Here is a 5,435-nt window from a genome sequence, read left to right on the forward strand (position 1 = left end):
AGTTTGAAGTCTGGTAATGTGATACCGCCTGCTTTGTTTTTGTTTTTGTTTTCCTGAGGATTGTTTCCTGAGGATTGTTTCCGTTTCCATATGAATTCCTGTGTTGTTTTTCTAGGTCTGAGAAGAGTGTTGCTGGTAATTTGATGGGTATTGCATTGAATCTGTAGATTGCCTTAGGTAAGATGTACATCTTCACAATGTTGATTCTTCCAACCCATAGGCATGGAATATTTTTCCACTTGTTTGTGTCATCTTTGATTTCTTTGAGCAGAGTTTTGTAGTTTTCATTCCAAAAGAATGCCTATTAACGATGATTGTTTAATGCTACAAGTTTATAGCAAAGACAAATAAAATAGCAACAAATTCACAAGACAATACTTTCACAGAATTATCATCCCATGGTTCATGCAATGCCTACAAAGTGCTCCCAGTTGGATATACAAGTATAATTCACAATTTCAAAAAAGAAATAAAAGATTGACACACAGGTACAAGGCTGAGTAGTAATGAGTCTTGAGCATTTCCCTTTTCAAAGGGAAAATGTTTATAATAAAGCCCTTGAGTCCTTCTACAAGTTACTACAGGGAAAGATACCTTTTATTACAATGAAACAGCAAACTGTAAGCAGCACACCACCACAGTGGTTAACCCAGGAAAGGCTGGTGTAACATCTGACAGTGACTGACATCATACAGAAAACAGAGTGGTAAGACTAGATGAGAGCCTGATATGGCGATGGTCAAAATACAACTTTCAACTGTAATTCACAAATAAAAGTCCTAAAAGGTATTTCAGTAAAACTACTGACTCCAATCAAGAAAGTAATTGCAAACTGGACTCTAGCAGTAATTTTAACCTAGCTTCCTCTTGTCACAGTTATTTTGGGAAGGTGGGAAATGAGTAGTTCAGTATATAGTAAGGCTGACAGAGCAGTTCATTTTCTTTCCAATAAGTCGAGATGTTCTATTACTCTGCGTGGTGGACCTAGTGGCCATCTGGTCAGTGAAGAGTACTCTTTCTTCAGCTGCAGCTTTTGCCATCTGGGCTTTCTTCAGTTCTTTCTAGAAAAGTGAATTTTTGAACTTTTCGGCATTCAATTCTATTTGTAATTGTTCTGCACTCTTTCTAGAAGCAGAAAGCAACACTGAATGCTTTACAAGTGCCATTGCTGAGGGTCTTCTCTCTGGATCTGGATGAATCATAATTTTTAGCAACTCTAAATTTTTGAGAAAGCACTTGTGGTGTCTGAAGTAATCTACCTTGTGTGATTTCATGCCATTAGTCTCCATTTCTGGGAAGAGGTTCATTGCCAGCAGTACATACTACTGTGAGAGCGAGGGCAAAAATATCCGCTTTTGGTAGATGGGTATAATTCTCCTGTAAAACTTCATTTGCAAGAAAAATGACTATCACCCACTTCAACTTGTGGACTAGAGATCCTTGTTACATGTCCAAGAGCACCTATTTTAAACATAACTTTGTTGGATGCCCAGTCATCTTCACCTCCTTCTTCAGAGGAAGCATTTGGAGTTGAGGTTCGAGATGTGAAAATAATTACCAAAGAACATTGAATGAATATATCTCTAGCCCCGGCCAACTTGCAAAAGATCCTTCAGCTCTGTTACTTTAAAGTAACTCATGATTCTGTAGTTTTCACTTATAGCATCAGCTAAACTTCCACCATTACAATATTCATTCTGTATAAGCATAGTCATCTGCCCAAGCAGCGACGTATTGAACTACATGTGAATGCTGTCCAAGCACTGCATGAGTGTATACGTCTCTCAAGGCATTCTTCTCATCAACAGAATTGGCAAATGGGTTTTTTGATAAATGCATCCATCCAGCCTCTTCACACACTGAAACACAGAACCAAATTCTCCAGAGCCAATTTTCTCTAGCTCATGAAATTCTGTTGTGTAACGTGACTTCATATTGCTTTCAGTAATTGTAATTCTCTTAGCAGGTCTTGTTTCATCTTCAAGCTCATAATCACTGGCTTCCATGTCTTCACCACAGGACTCATTCCAATATGTTCTCTTTCTATGATCACACTGTTGGGAGCCAACATCTATAGCTACATGGCTGAGGCCTGTAAAGGCCCATGTGGAAGATCGCCTCTGACATAGGATATCAGTTATACCTATAATATTGGCGTGTGATTAGTGACCAGTGTGCATACATGGCAGTAAAACTTATAAGTAAATCTCAATACACCTGATAGAAATTGCATAGCAAAATTATTTTTCTCTGTCTTTCTAAGTTTTACTTCTTTCTAGATATTTTTAACTTCTATTTCGTGGTAGACTGGTTAGTCAGCTTTGGAAAGCTGTTTCCCCTAGGGCTAAGATTAGAAACTAAATTACCCTGATAGTTTTGTCGCCCTGCCCCTAGCCAGGCAGAACGTTTTCTTTTGTTTCGTTAATTTACCAAAACTCTGCCTGCTTCAGCCCACAGCCGCCACCATGGCGGCCATGCATTTCCTTGTTCAAGAGTGTGCCAGCTACTATTTGATTTTTAGAGTAGACTTGTTAGGATAAAATATATACACATATACTCATAGTTGCGTAAATTTATGCTTGCTGTTTTGCTTCCTTTTGCTACATTATTCAAATATAATAATTACTATACGATTTATAAAAGAATTAATGATGAGGTATTAGCTTAATAGGATATAGCATAATATTAAAGTCCAATCACTAGATCATATAAAAATTAAAGTTTAGACATATGTAACATATGAATTATAGTAAAGTTTGGTAGTTTAAGAATAAGTTTTAACTGAGTTATAAGACATTATGTTAAATCATAATAGGTTAATAGTATAACTGACAGTTAAGTCATTTAACTAAACTTATAGATTATAGTATAGTGTTAAGTTGATAATATTAATTGTTAAAAATATTGGGAGTCAGTGAACTTGGATTGAACCTAGAGTTAACTTAGAAAAGTTTTTTGTATTAATCAGGGTTTAGAACAAAGAGTATACTATGAATGATTCATTGAACATTATGGAAAACATTTTGAACGATTTGTATTGAAATTGTGCACCTGTGACCTTAATGTAAGCACGACAGGCATCATGGAGTTCGAATTGTTTGTTTGGAAATTGCAGATCTCGTGGTGGTCTTGTGATGCATAGTTTGTAAAGCACGGAACTTGTACACCCCCAGCAAGTGATTATCACACTGCTGGAGGGTATAGAAAATGGTATATAAGTTGGAAGGAGTCTGAATAAAATTTGGCTTCAGTCCTGATCAGACTGTTCCCAGAAGAACTGACTCTGAGTGGTCTCTTCTCACCGTCCAGATTCTCTGGTGTGGGTCCTAACCCACCCTTGGTCAGTGCTGGTTACCGACACTACACTGTCCCGAGGAATGAAGCAACACAGAATTCGGTGTAAAAGGATTAATATTCACTTGAGGAGTCTGTCGCCCATCAAATCCCCCTTTTCCTGATATTTCTGAATCCTTGAAGAGACAACCACCCCGGAGTTTAAAAGAGCTGTAATCAATTCCTCGAGATTTGGAGAGCAAACTCTTGGGCCTGTGCGACCTGTGGAAGAGCCACAGCCTGTGGAAGGTCTTGTGCGCCGGGGTGCCGGGGTGGTCTGGCCTTGGCGAGCAGGGACCCTCGCCCACCCGGCGTGCCCCGCAGCCCCGCTGCGATGCCTCCACCGGGGAGCTGCCCAGGAAGTGGGCGGACGCCGGCGACTTGACCGGCGACGACGAGCCAAAGCCCTCCTCCTCCCATGAGTTGCCCTCGGTGCTGCCGGCTGCCCCTTCCGCGCCCAGGCATGCACCCGGCAGCAGCACATCCTCCTCCAGCTCCCCGGGGCTGCCGGGGCTGCCGGGGCTGGCCAGGCGAGTGGCGCCTTTTGGGCCGGGCTCCGTGGGGCTCCACACGGGCGGCGGCGGCGGCGATTCTGCCTCCCGAAAGGCCGAGTCCTCCGGTGCTGTGGCCGCTGCCCGTCTCCTCCTCTTCCTCCTCCTCCTCCTTCTCACAGTCGCTGCAGGGCGAGAGGATGAGCTGCTGCCACCAGCTGCAGGTGGCCCCAGCATGGCAGGATGGCGGCGGCAGTGGCTGCTGGTTCCGGAAACTCATCGCGGCCCCGTGCGGCACCCACGGAGTCCGGGACCCTGCCGGCACAGGGGGCGGGTCTGCTACGACTGGGCATGCCCGGCAGCCGCAGCGGGTGGTCTGCGCGGCGGCTGGCTGTGGCTCCTTAGCGCTCAGGCCTGTGAGTGGCGGCAGCCGGGTGCGGACCGTCTGGCAGAAGCGGGGCGGCCCGGGCTCCGGAGCGGAGGTCTCTGTAGGTCCAGCCTCAGGTTCGGGCGCCCAGCATGCATTTTAGATTCATCTCTATTGTTGTGTGTATCTGTAGTTCATTCCTTTTAATGGATAAATAGTATTCCATGTAAATATACCAGTTTTGTTTACACATTCATTTGCTGGTAGACATTTGGGTGGTTTCCAGTGTGATCCGTTATGAGCAATACTTCTATGAACAATTCTATAAACATGATCTACCAGAGCACTGTGTAATCTTATTTAATTTTAGTATGTTGTGCTAAGCACTGTATATTCTTTTTCCACCTTAAGATGACTGACTAAGAGGTATTTCATGTATCCCTTTCCAAAATGATCAGGATAGATATCTAAGGAGTTAACTTCTGGGACACATGGGTAGTTCTAACCCCGACTTTTCCATATGCTTACATATTAAGGTGTTTTTAATGATCCAGAGAAAGTTTAATCATAGTGCTTGTGTTAGTTCATTCTGGCTGCTATCACTAAGTACCTAGACTGAGTGCCTAATATCTAGAAATGTATCTTATGGTTGCAGAGGCTGAGAAGTTCAAGGTCAGGGCACCAACAGATTGTGTCTGGTAAGTGCTTGCTCTCTGCTTCATAGGTGATGCCTTCTCCCTGTGTCCTCACATGATGGAAGGGATGAATGACTTTCTTTGGGCCTTTTTAATAGGGGAACTAATCCCATTCATGAGCACTTGCAATCATGACCTAATCATCTCTTAAAAGCCTCACCTCTAAATGAAATTTTATTAGGGATTTGATTTCAATATATGAATTTTGGGTGACACTATCACTCAGACCATAACAGTGGTATCTAGTGAACTGGCAACAAAATAATTGTGGCAAAGAGTTCTCATGTTTGTTTTTTACAACTAATAAAAAAGCGAATATCTTGAAAGTAATATATTAAATGTAATTGTTCATCTAAGAGCAATAATCTTAGACACTTTGTCATCAAAAACACATACAGCTGCAAGACCTCACAGAAGAGAAGGGGACACTGGCTGGAGAGAATTGTCACATAAAATATATGTTAGAAAGGAAGGACAGAAAAATAATGTTCTTCAGAAAAGGTGAGCGGGGTGTTATTTATATTTCATCATTTTGGAAAAATTTTGAGT

At 42.3% G+C, this 5,435-nt stretch overlaps 1 pseudogene; it reads right to left on the bottom strand.

The window, feature by feature from the left end:
- Positions 1-293: 293 nt before the first annotated feature.
- On the bottom strand, positions 294-4,104 carry LOC103253365 (annotated as a pseudogene).
- Positions 4,105-5,435: the final 1,331 nt, after the last annotated feature.

Source organism: Carlito syrichta, unplaced genomic scaffold, assembly GCF_000164805.1.
Source record: "Carlito syrichta isolate Samal-C Ts95f unplaced genomic scaffold, Tarsius_syrichta-2.0.1 Scaffold225685, whole genome shotgun sequence".
NCBI classification, from domain to species: Eukaryota; Metazoa; Chordata; class Mammalia; order Primates; family Tarsiidae; genus Carlito; species Carlito syrichta.